This window comes from Saccopteryx bilineata, chromosome X, assembly GCF_036850765.1.
Source record: "Saccopteryx bilineata isolate mSacBil1 chromosome X, mSacBil1_pri_phased_curated, whole genome shotgun sequence".
In the NCBI taxonomy this organism is placed as follows: Eukaryota; Metazoa; Chordata; class Mammalia; order Chiroptera; family Emballonuridae; genus Saccopteryx; species Saccopteryx bilineata.
This window is the reverse complement of record NC_089502.1, coordinates 105,694,500-105,708,222: the sequence shown is the minus strand read 5'-3', so window position 1 is coordinate 105,708,222 and position 13,723 is coordinate 105,694,500. Positions and strand designations below refer to the sequence as shown.

Genomic DNA, 13,723 nt, shown 5'->3' with positions numbered 1-13,723 from the left:
GTGCATATATTCTTGTTAATCATTCTTTGGATAAATACCCAGAAGTAGAATTGCTGGGTCATATGGTAATTTTATTTTCAATTTTTTGAAAATCCTCCATACAGTTTTCCATAGTGGCTGTACCAATTTACAATCCCGCCAACATTACATGAGATTCCCTTTCCTCCACATCAATACCAACACTTGTTGTTTGTTGGCAATTTCTAAATGATTATGTGTATCTGTGTCTGGGTACTTATATACATAATTCACATTTAGTTGACCAGGAATATGTGAAAGGATGTTTAATCTATCAGGAAGTCTCAAAATAGGTATATAATTCCCCCCAATCTCATTTATTCACTCACTCATTCAACAAATATTTCCTGGTCTCCTTCTAAGTGCTAGGCAGTAGGGAAAAACACTGCTAAGACATCATTAGACTGTGGGTCCAGTGCTGTGAAAACCCTGAGGTAGGAACAACCTCCATTTTCTACTTACTTTTATCCAGGACTTTTGTTATTTCTATGATTTTATTCCCATTCAAGGTAAGAAAATGAAAAGGTGAAAGTGTAAATAAAAGAAGAATATTTATAAGAGAGGGCTGTGACATCTGAGTCTGTCACCTTCCTAATTTAGGTACTTGAAAACAGCATTACATGGTACTTAAAGGCAAGGGCTATAGTTTTTTTATGAGTTCGAATTCCAGATGCCAAATGTTAGATGTATGACTACAAGTTAGTTAATTTCTCTGATTCTAAATTTCTTCATTTGTAAGAAAAAGAGGGGAGGGTAAAATGTTTCATACAGCGTTACTAAAAAGATTCAGCAAAATAATATTTATACTGGGCTAACAGAGTGACAGGCACTCAGAAGCCAGCTCCCTTCTGTCCCTTGAATATGTACAAAGTGGCTGTTTTACTTGAGTACTTTTTTTCCAATAGGGGTGCACTGTTTGTGACTGACAGAGGGTGCCTAAGTCACAGAATTTAAAATCCAGTTTTGAGATTCTCAAGGATACTCTGTGTTCAAGCCTACCTAGTTTATGAGGATGACATTTCTTGACTTTATTTTTAATAAAAATAAGAAAAATTTAACACACTGTCACAAATCTACCTTTAAGGACAATATAGTCAGAGGAAGCCTTGAAGAAAGTTTAAGATACAATCAGGCATTACTAACTCCTGTTTATGGCTACTATTACATCCACTGCACAGCTGCAAAAAAGACAGCTGGGTAAATTCTAATGATGCTTAAGAATCTATTCCTGCAGCCTGACCAGTGGTGAAACAGTAGATTAAGCATCCACGAAGAATAATGAGGTCACTAGTTCGAAACCCTGAGGTTACCAGTTTGAGCATAAATTTGTCAGCTTGAGCACTGGCTCCTCAGCTGGAGCAAGGGGTTGTTGGCTTGAGTGGGGGATCACCCATGCAATCCCAAAGGTCACCAGCTTGAGCTCAAAGGTCACTGGTGTGAAAAGTCCAAAGTCGCTGGCTTAAGCCCAAATTGAGTCTCTTGCTTGAGCAAGGGGACAGTGGCTCAGTTTGAGCCCCTTTGATCCCCAGGCAAGGCACATACAAGAATCAAGCAATGCACAAATAAAGTGAAAGCAACTGCAAGTTGATGCTTGTAACACTCTTCCGCCCTCTCTCTCTCCTTTCTTGTCTCTCTCTCTGTCTGTCTCTCTTTCTCTCTCTGTCTCTCAAAAAAAAAAGAATCTGCTCCTGAAAATTTTCAACTATCATAGAGTCTATGGCTATCAAATTATACCAAGGAATCTCATCAACCTGCAGGCACACTGAGTTCTAGTGTCTGGCAAGATGGTTTGAAAAATTTCTCTGTAAAAAGCATTGTATTTCCTACCTTATCTAGCCAGTAAGTTGTCATTCTTAAGATATAGCTGGTGTGGCCTGACCTGTGGTGGTGCAGTGGATAAAGCGTCGACCTGGAAATGCTGAGGTCGCCGGTTCGAAACCCTGGGCTTGCCTGGTCAAGGCACATATGGGAGTTGATGCTTCTAGCTCCTCTCCCCTTCTCTCTCTCTGTCTCTCCTCTCTGTCTCTCCCTCTCCTCTCTAAAATGAATAAATTAAAAAAAAACTAAAAAAAGATATAGCTGGTGTGACTTAGGGCCAGAAGTAGTAACATATCTTGACATTTTTCATTTCTCATTCTCCAACAACTCTGAATACTACTCCCAAATATCTGAGTCACCCTCACCTCACCCTAATCCTCCTTTTGGGCTAATAAAAACTATGAATGCTGGAATCGATTGCCTCAGAGCACTTCAAAACTTGCATGCACTAGTTATGAGACATTTTCAGCTGAAATAACTTAAAACTGTTTGCAAGAAAACTTTAAAATAACTATAGCAATAATTTGGCAAAGCAAAGCTGTATACAGATTAGAAATAAAGTTCCCAGAAGAAGCCCACAGACTTAGGTGAAGTAGAAAAAGCAAGTCAACATCAAGGAATTGCTTCAAGAAACAGTTGCAGAAATGTAGGGTATAGGTACAGCACAAGAATCAGGAGTTGGCTTTGAGTTTACATTCTACCACTTACTAGCTGTATGACCCTGAGAAAATCACTTAACATTTTTAAGTCTCAATCCCTTCATCTGTAAAAAAGTAAATAAGGAACTTTGATCTTCTTTAGATCCACAATTCTCAAAATATTATCGACCCAACAGTATCTGCATCATCCATAAATTTGTTAGAAATATAAAATACCCTCAGGTCCCAGCCCAGACCTTCTGACTCAAAACCTACATTGTAAGCAGATCTGCAGTTGATATATATGCACTGATGTTTGAGCATTGACTTAAACGAAGTGGAAGGAAAATGAGATAATTCATATAATTTTATCAGCAAAATATGGAGGCCCAAACTGGGAGTAGATATGAGTGGGAAATTTAAAAGTATGAAAAAGTCTTGGAACTGTTTCTGTGGGGTTAGATGAAAGGATGGTGAATCAACCAGGATTTTCCCTCTGAGACTGGAAGCCATGTGCTTACAGTGAGTCCAATCCAAGTATTTTTTTAGAAGATAAAGGAGAGGATAGTGAATACATAAATAATACAATTTACTGACTGAATATTATCTGCTAAGTACTTTTATGTGGTATATAATTATCATAACAATTTTACCAGATAGGTGTTGTCAAGAATGTAGAAGTCTCGGCCCTGGCTGGTTGGCTCAGTGGTAGAGCGTCGGCCTGGCGTGCAGAAGTCCCGGGTTCGATTCACGGCCAGGGCACACAGGAGAAGCGCCCATCTGCTTCTCCACCCCTCCCCCTCTCCTTCCTCTCTGTCTCTCTTCCCCTCCCGCAGCCGAGGCTCCACTGGAGCAAAGATGGCCCAGGCGCTGGAGATGGCTCCTCGGCCTCTGCCCTAGGCACTAGAGTGGCTCTGGTCGCAACAGAGCGACGCCCCGGAGGGGCAGAGCATCGCCCCCTGATGGGCGGAGCGTCGCCCCCTGGTGGGCGTGCCAGGTGGATCCCGGTCCGGCGCATGCGGGAGTCTGACTGTCTCTCCCCGTTTCTGGCTTCAGAAAAATACAGGAAAAAAAAAAAGAATTTAGAAGTCTCTTACATATAGTAACTTCTCAATAAATGTTAACTTTTATTGTAATTTACAATAAATACCATCTTAAACTATCAACCAAAAGAGTTAGAGCAAGGAGAGAGAGGATACATCCTATATGCACTTCATTGCAACTTTAACTTCAACAAAGAGGAAAGTAAAAGCAAACCAATGTCTGCTCAGATTTCAAACATCGTAAGTGAAATTTCTCTTTCTAGGAAGTCTCCTGGCTTTGGCTCTGGGTTCTTTCCTCTTTTCACTGATGAATGCAGAGTATTACCCTGGGCAATAAGCAACTATTAGCTTGAGGAAGTCAGGATAATTCTATTCTATTTATAAAAGGAAAAGCAAATGCCAGAAGAGGTTGCAGGACTGGGACAAAAACAGAATTCCTTTGGAAGGATTCCATCCCATGGTCTTGAGAGAAGATAGTTTCAGCCAGAGCAGCTTACTTTAGTACTTTGAGGAGTGAGGAAAGATTTACTCTCAACACTCTCTAGAACTAGCAATCCCTGTACCCCAAAGCTTTGGACTGGCCTTCAATATCAACTGCTACTTTTGTAAAAAGTATCAGGAAGGGAATTTAGAAGTCATTGAAAAAAATCACTGAGGTCTGACCAGGAGGTTGCACAGTGGACAGAGCACCAGACTGGGATGCAGAGGACCCAGGTTCAAAACCCCGAGGTCACCAGCTTGAGCGCGGGCTCACTAGCTTGCATATCTATGACCCCGTGGTCCCTGGCTTGAGCCCAAAGGTCACTGGCTTGAGCCCAAGGTTACTGGCTTGAGCAAGGGGTCACTTGCTCTGCTGTAGCCCCCCGGTCAAGGCACATATGAGAACACAATTAATGAACAACTAAGGTGCCATAACAAAGAATTGATGCGTCTCATCCCTCTTCCTTCCTGTTGTCTGTCCCTATCTGTCCCTCTCTCTCTATCTCTCTTTCTCTGTCAAAAAAAAAAAAATCATTAAACAAGAATTACCTAAAGCCTCGGCTGACAACCACAAAACTTGGAAAGCTCCTTTCAGTCAAGGGTATATAATAAGAAAAAACATAGCAAACCCCTGTCATTCTGTCTAATTCTAAAGCCCAGGCATTATGCTTATGAATGAAATTTTTGCTAATTCTTCAATCCTGAGCACATCGCCATTAGCTGTGCCCCTTTAGACCTCCCTTCCCTCTTTTCATCCAGGGCTATTAACTCTTTAAGAATGCACTCAACCAGGCCTTATTCAGTGGTCATTATAAGTATCAATAAAGTGATTTTAAGCTACCAGAGGAAGGAAGCCCTGTGGGATTCAAAGTGCTAAAAGAAAGCCAGGGTAGGATGTTCTGGAAATTTTAGCCTCAAATTTCTTTGTAATAGGAACAGTTGGGGTATACTCAACCCTACACACTCCCAAAATAACTTTGCAAGCAGATCAGATAGGCTAGGCTATAGGTTGAAAAACCTTAAAGAGAACATGAGAAGCTACCACAAAGTGAGTAGAACCAAAATAATGCTTGGTACAAGGGATACATTTGAAAGTATCTGCTCCACACATAATGACCTCTTAATAACTCCTACCTAATTTACAAATGTGTGCCCCTAGTTTATATCACATAACCTTCGCCTCCTGTTCAAAGTTCATTTATCTAGGGGTAAGCAACTGACTCAAACTAAATAGATCAGTGCCCACTCCCTGTGGCTTGGTAATGGGTACTAAGAGGGCCCAGTCAGTACCTTTCTATGTGACTGAACTGTAACATATGAACACAGGAGATAAAGGAGCTATCTCTTGCCTACTCCATGCTCTAATTTGCTAAAAAAGAAAAATAAATACATAAGATGTTATGCAGAGGAAAGCAGACACGAGACACAAAAAGAAAACAGCTTGGGTTCCTAACAACTTTCTATTTCCACAATCCAGTTCATTCTCAAGATCCAGTCATGTTCCTCTTGTGCTCTAAACCGGCTCCAGCTAGTTTCGCCTTTTTGCAACTAAAGAATAGAAATGAATAAATAAGATGTCTAAAGGAGCAGCTGCTGCTCAGTTCCTCATGATTTTCATCATGCAGCAGTATATATAGATCTAGTGATGTGAAATATTTCAAGTTTTTCAAGAAATCTACAGACCTCTATTTTACATGAAATATTTCACCTTTTATACAATGGTAATGAAATCAGATTATGGAAAACACTGTTCAATATGAAGTATATCTGTGGCCTGAATGTGGCTTGTGGCCTCTTGCACTGTGACATCTGTCAGCAAGCTTCCTGTTTCACTGGCTGCTTCCCTACTTCTTAAATCTTTCATCTATTACCATATTTTTATATGTACCCATTGTACACTGTATTAAACTGATATCTGAGCTTAGACTTAGTGACCCACCTTGACCTACCTCCTTTTTGGTTTTTCTGACTAGCTAGCTACCATAATGATTAAAAATGTAGATTGTGAAGCCAAACTATCTGGTCAAATTCAAGTTTTGCCAATTATCAGCAGAATTTTCCCAGTTTCTTTACAGCTATGGTCATAGATTTGAAGTGCTGCCATTTCTCCATTTATAAAATGGAAATAAATTCAGTGCTTACAGTATACTTGTCACATTTATTATTTTTATTGTTGTTATACTATTATTAATATTAATTGAATATCTGACTAGCAGCCATAGCTATTATTCGGTCTCCCAGGAAGTACAAGTCTCACCCTTTTTCCCCTGATCTACAATGACACTTGGGGCTCAATGAGTCCTCAGGTTTGAGTCTACCTTATGGCCCCAGAAATTTTTCTGGTCTCTGTTGAATGATACACTACTAAAGATGTCTCTAATTTTTCTATGTAGCACTAAAAGCAGCTGTTTATGTAATCCTTAAGATTTTTTTTTCGTGTTTGTGTTTTTCTGAAGCTGGAAGCGGGGAGAGACAGTCAGACAGACTCCCGCATGCGCCCGACCGGGATCCACCCGGCACGCCCACCAGGGACGAAGCTCTTCCCACCAGGGGGCGATGCTCTGCCCCTCCGGGGCGTCACTCTGCCCCGACCAGAGCCACTCTAGCGCCTGGGGCAGAGGCCAAGGAGCCATCCCCAGCGCCCGGGCCATCTTTGCTCCAATGGAGCCTTGGCTGCGGGAGGGGAAGAGAGAGACAGAGAGGAAGGAGGGGGGGTGGAGAAGCAAATGGGCGCTTCTCCTATGTGCTCTGGTCGGGAATCGAACCCGCATCCCCCACACGCCAGGCTGACGCTCTACCGCTGAGCCAACTGGCCAGGGCAAGACTTTTAAAAGTAAAGAAAAAAATTATTTTTGGAAAAAGTGCTCCTAATTCTGTGCCTATAAAAAAAACACAGAGAATCCTTTATTTATGGTTACATACTGATTATGTCTACCTTGCCAGTCTTTATTCCTGCCACTGACCCAGGACATCCTTATGCTTCAGACATAATAAAATACTATTTCTTAAATACATCATCTCTCTGGAACCTCTATTCATTTATACATGATGTTCTTTCCACTTATCATGTCCTTACTTTCTATACTTGTCTACCCTGAAAACTTATTTATCCTTCAAGGTTCAACCATCACCTCCTCTAACAAGTCTTCTCTGACTTCTTCACCCCCAATGTCACCCACATCTTTCCTGTTCATGTTAATGATTTGCTTATTTGTCAATTTTCTAATGCCTTCTTCCTTGAGTTTATTCAGCCTCCCTGTAACCTTTAGTGTCCTTATCGATAAAATGAATATAACCTTACTATGAATTTAAATAAGAAATACGCAAAGGGCTTAACATGGTCCCTGGCATATAGTATATGAATAAATACTCTATGTTTGGTAGAACTTTGTCTCTCAGCTGAGTCTAGGGCAAAGTTGAGGTCTTACATTTTTGTATTCTCAGCTTGTAGCACAGAGCTGGCCACATAGAGGGTTCTCAGGATATGATGCTGAATAAGCTAATAAGATGGATGAATGAATGAATGAATGAATGAATATTGCTTACCCTTTTCAAAACTATCTGACTTATATATGTGGGAATGGTCACTATATGGCCAGGCTTAAATAAGCCAAAACTGCAGGTCACATTCTGGTAAAGCAGAAAAGCACTCTAAACTCTTTTAAATATCTTCTGCTCTGCTACCACCTATCACTGACCAGGAAAAGTGCCCCTCGCTCAAGGAACTATTAGAAAGACAACAGAACACAGGCCATCTCAGCATCAGGAAACATTAATTAGATAATAATATTCTTTGAGACCTAGTTGTTTCCCTAAGACAAGATAGAAGAATATTGATTTTGCTGCTTCTCCAGAAGCTGATGTTGCCCCGCCTATATTATCATCAAAAGTAAAGTGTTATTTCACTTCATCCCTTCCCTAATCTTATTATATCCCCCTCTAAGCCCACATTATACTGGTACTCATTACCTGCCTTTGGTTATATGATTCTTCCTGCTTAGAATGTCCTTTCTGCTCCACTCTGGCCATCCAAATCCTACCTGTACTTCAAGGTGCTACTAGGTTTCACAGAGAAAATGACACTTGAATTAGATATCATCATATGCATAGGAGCTTACCAAAAAGAGGACGGAACAGAAGGAAAGGTAGAGGTGGAGTAGTACATATTTTAAAAAGGAGAAGGATATTTCTGGAAGTCCTCATAGCATGAACAAAGATATAGTATTTGTGAAAGACCACAGCATGTTCAAGTAGTAGCAGTTAGTTTAATGTGGCTCCTGTGACGAGGAAAAGTTATAGGCAATAAACATGAAAGCTAGATTAAGGAGAAACTGTAAAGTATTTTACTGAAAGACAGGGATTTAATCCTGTAAGTGATGGGGATTCTTTGAAGAACTCTGGACCACAAGTCTGGCAAGATATAAACTTGCATTTTAGGAATATCTTAATATGTAAACTAGTTTGAACTCTATATTAGCCTGTTCAAGGTGCCATAAGTACTAAAAATTGAATGGCTTAAACAACACAAATTTATTATCTCACAGATTTGGTAGCTTTAAGTCTAAAATCAAGGTGTTAGTAGGGTTAGTTCTTTCTGAAGACTATGAGGGAAGTATCTGTTCTAGGTCTCCTTCCATGGTTTCCAGGTGGCTACCTTTTCCCTGTGTCTCTTCATATCATCTTCCCTCCATGGAGCCTACCTTTGTTTCCACATTTCCTCTTTTCATATGGTACCATATTGTCATATTAGGTTAGGTTCTGTCCTAATGACTTTATTTAAACTTGATTACTTCCATAAATACTCTGTCTCCACATAAAATCACATACTGTGATACCAGGAACTAGGACTCCAACATACTTTGAAAGTAGATAAAAGAACAGTAAAGGCCCTGGCTGGTTGGCTCAGTGGTAGAGTATTGGCCTGGCGTGCAGGAGTCCCGGGTTCAATTCCCAGCCAGGGCACACAGGAGAAGCACCCATCTGCTTCTTCACCCCTCCCCCGCTCCTTCCTCTCTGTCTCTCTCTTCCTCTCCCGCAGCCAAGGCTCTATTGGAGCAAAGTTTGCCGGGGCACTGAGGATGGCTCTGTGGCCTCTGCCTCAGGCACTAGAGTGGCTCTGGTCGCAACAGAGCGATGCCCTGGATGGGCAGAGCATCGCCCCCTAGTGGGCGTGCCTGGTGGATCCCGGTGGGGCGCATGCGGGAATCTGTCTAACTGCCTCCCCATTTCTGGCTTTGGAAAAATACAAAAAAAAAAAAAAGAACAGTAAAAAGAACTATTTTAATAGGCCATATCCAATATAATAAGAAATTAAGCAAAGATACTATAAATAGTGATGGGGAAGATACAAAGATTCAAGAAGCAAAATGAGGAAAGGAAGGAGAAGAAAGAGTAATTTGATTGGTTATGTGATTGTTGGTCAGGGATAAAAAGGGGAGTGCATGGTTTGATGATAAATTTAGTTTTGGACATATTAAGTGTGACATGTCAAGTTAAGTTGTTCAGTTAACAAATGAATGGGTGGGTCAAGGCTCAGGAAAAACATTCATCCTGGAGATGCAGATTTGTCATACAGGCATTTAAATGGCAGTTGAAACTCTTAAGTGGATGAGATAGCCCAAACAAAGATTATAGAGTGGCAAAAGAATAAAAATAGTAGTCTGAGAGGTAGGTGGTAATCCAAGATATTGTTGGGAAAGACAAGAAAAGGAAGATTTTAAACAAAGAAGGAATATACAATAAACTCAAATGTACTAGTTTGTCAGATATGTTAAAAACCTAAAGAGAGGGCACTGGACATGACAGGAGGTCTTTAGGTAACTTTGTAAAAGCTGTTACAATAAATGATTTAAATGAAAACTGCAGGAAAATGGGGTGGTAATCTGTATGAGTGTTGTTAAAGAAAGATTGATTTAGACCAGGGAAAGAATACGTCTGCAAGCTGAAGATTAGGTAGTATAGAATAATAATTAAGGTATAGGTTTTTTAGCCTTGGGTTTAAAACTTAGTTCTGCCACTTACAGGCTTGCAAACTTGGGCAAGTTGTTTGATTTTTCTGTGCCTCAATTTCTGTAACTGAAAAATGGAAGAAATTATAGTATTTACTGGCTAGGATTATTGTATGATATGAATTGATATATGTAAAGTGTTCAGTAGAGGGCTTGGCACTGAGTAGGTCTTCAATAAATGTTAGCTATATTAGGTGGTGATGGTTGGATGGGTGAGAGAACCACAGAAGAAAAAGAAATTTAAGACAGGAGAGAAAGAACCTAATGGAAAAAATTCTTAGAAAGTACAGAAGAGAATAAATCCTCTTTCACTTACTAGTTGTGTGACCTTGGATAAAGTACTTTACTTTTATGTGCCTCAGTTTCCTTGCAATAAAATGGAGATTATAATAGTGTCTCCCTCAAAAGATTATTGTTAAGATCAAGTAAAAATTACAAGAAACAGGCCCTGGCCGGTTGGCTCAGCGGTAGAGCGTCGGCCTAGCGTGAGGAGGACCCACCCGGGTTCGATTCCCGGCCAGGGCACACAGGAGAAGCGCCCATTTGCTTCTCCACCCCTCCGCCGCGCTTTCCTCTCTGTCTCTCTCTTCCCCTCCCGCAGCCAAGGCTCCATTGGAGCAAAGATGGCCCGGGCGCTGGGGATGGCTCTGTGGCCTCTGCCTCAGGCGCTAGAGTGGCTCTGGTCTCAACATGGCGACGCCCAGGATGGGCAGAGCATCGCCCCCTGGTGGGCAGAGCATGCCGGGTGGATCCCGGTCGGGCGCATGCGGGAGTCTGTCTCACTGTCTCTCCCTGTTTCCAGCTTCAGAAAAATGAAAAAAAAAAATTACAAGAAACATACTTCCCCTCTGGGAAGGACTTTGAGAAGAAAGATAGTGAATAGCTTAGAACAAATCATGTGTGCCAAAAGACTAAAAGTTTTTTTAAAAAAGTTTCAAGCAAATAACCTTCACAATTTCATGACAGACTAAAACAATATTACAGAATCCTGTAATGTTTTATTTAAAAGGGAAAACCTTATTCTACTGCTAATAAATTTATTGTAATTTTTATTAAAGTGCATTGAAAAGACTTTCCATTTAAGTAGCTTCAAATGTGTTTGAAACCTTTTTCAGATAATTACATTATAAAACAATGGGTAGTATGAAATTAAATTGTATTAGTTGACATTAATTTAGCAATAAGCTTACTAAGTTTTTTCTTTAAAAGAACGTTGTATTAAAAGCATATTGATTGTGTTAAAATGAACAACTGAAGATTCATTCTCCTTACTAAAGTAGAATTTTAAGTAAAATAATTGTTCATTATTATTTTCTTTAAAAAAAAATAAAAGCCAGAATCTTTATAAGGTGCTATATGATCAGGCCCTCTCTGTCTCTCTGACCACATGTCCTACCATTCTCTTCTTCTCCACTCCAGTGATACTGGCCTTCTTGCTATTCTTTGAATACACTAAACCTATGCACATTCTGTTTCCTGTGTCTAAAACACCATTTCCGTACGTATTCTCATGGCTGACTTTCTCAAGTCATTCAGATATATTTGTAAATGTCACCATATCAGAGAAATTTTCTTTAACTTCTCTTTATTAAATATATCTGCCCAATTTCAAGTGCTTTATATTATTTCTCCAACCTTTTCCCTATTCAACAAATATCTTTATTGTTTTTGGCTTTCCCCTTCCATAACTCACCTCATTAAAATATAATCTCCAAAAGAACAGGGGCTTTGTTCTTTCATTTCTAAAATTCCCCAATGTGTGCAGTGATAGCACAAAGTAGATTCTTACTAAGTATTTGTTGAATGAATGAATTTATGATCATCATAACACAACATACTTTTGTGTTGATACCTTTGTTTATCAGAGTTCCTTATCCCTAAAGGCTGAGCAACAAACCAAAGTAAATGCACAGACAAGTTGTTCTATTCTAGGCAACAACAACCCTAGTCCATTCTATACAGGCACTTGAGAAGGGAACTTGGGGGCCAAAACTACTACTTCTACTCTTTACCATACAGAGAGAGACCATAAAGTGTCCTTTCTCACAATTATCCCTCACAAAACATTTTTGCTTCCAAGTAGACAAAAATTCTCTGCAATCCCAGGAAGCACAATGAATGACAGCAACCAATTTAAATTGCTCTGGGGAAGCCACTCAAAGCCCTTGAAAAAGGGTTTCTATTGCTTGCCTGTGATACTTGTTAGTGGGTTCACAAACCTTTCATTGTCCTAGGAAGAAAATAACCATATTTCAGCAATGGTATTTTATGACAGCTAAGAAGTGTCCAGTTCCCATTTTCTACAACTAGAAACTCCCCCCCAAAAAAAAAACAAACCAACATAAACACAAAGGGACAATCAAATGTTAAAATGGAAGCATAGCAATTTCTAACATATTCCATGCATACCAAGTGCAGGAGGCTGGCTATGATACCAACACATAGTTCCTTCTCCACCCTCCATGCAAGGGTGTGGATAGCAGAGTTCAGTGGATGTGATATGAACAAGTGATTCTTGGCTCTGTGACAAAACTGACCTCATACTGACGAAAGTAACCAGAAGAGTTCCAGTTGAATTCATGGTTCCTTTGTTTTTAGGAGCCATATGCTAGTGACTTTAGAGAGAAATAATCCTAAGTGAGATTTTCTTCTTTATTTGAATCCAGTAGACTCAGTGATATGGCTGTTAAGAATAAGGTCGCTTTGAGGTTTGGAAAATCAATTGAGAAGAGAGGAGATGGAGGAAGGTGTTTTAGTTAAATGTTGTCCAGGAACCTAGAACTAACACCTGCTCATGATGAGAGTTGGCACTGGGTAAGCAATGAAACCCAACACAGTAAAGAAAGAAGGGGCTCTGTTACTTGCATTTAATACCAGAAACAGCTGAATTGGTAAATTGCAGAGCACTAAGAGCTGTGGCATTCCAATGACCGAACAGGAACTTTCAAAATAAATACCCGCCTTAAAACCTCAAACAACATGTTTTCATCTCTTTAACCTGGGGGATATCATTAGGCTCCACCCAGTCCTGCTGCCTCCCTAAGCAGAAAAATAAGAGAAACAAACATGAAAGAGACATCACTGGTCAATCTGAGGCCTTTTGACAAGTCTCCACCACACCAGTTTTATTTAACATCAGAAGGGAGCTTGTGAAACCCTCCTCCCCAACACAATCTTCCTGACTGGACATAGACATGGGAATAGCATATCATCCACAGTGGTCTTAGCTTCCCTATTAAAGCATGCCACCCTTCTCCTTTTGCATGCCATTTTGACTTGAGTTCCTATCTCTTCCAGCTGGGTCTCCCAGCTACTTGGGCTTGGGCATATGGATGCCTGGTACTAAAGGAAAGACAATAGATGGGAACCACTAGAACTTTCATGTGACAGACACTTGGTAAATGTTTGGAATCAAATTCAACATTCATCTCTATCCTAAAAGAAACCCTGGCCATCAATCTGTTAAGAAAGGAGTCAGTGACACCACACTACATGGTCTTGACATTAATAGACACCACTCAGCACTGGGATCAGTCACATGCAATGAAGTTAGCATTCAATAAGTATTTGTAGAATGAATTGATGTTTTCAAGTCATCTGCACTGTCATGGCACCTCTTAGGAAGCAGAAAATTTTCCGTTCAGCTAAAACTGCTAATTGACTGCAGTTAACTAATGTGCAACTCAAGGGTGCACATCTTGAGAATCAACTGGATATT

At 40.2% G+C, this 13,723-nt stretch overlaps 1 protein-coding gene across 1 annotated transcript in view; it reads right to left on the bottom strand.

The window, feature by feature from the left end:
- The window catches only part of KLF8 (KLF transcription factor 8), a 155,394-nt gene that overhangs the window by 140,775 nt on the left and 896 nt on the right, over positions 1–13,723 (bottom strand). The gene's annotated exons all lie outside the window — the stretch shown is intronic.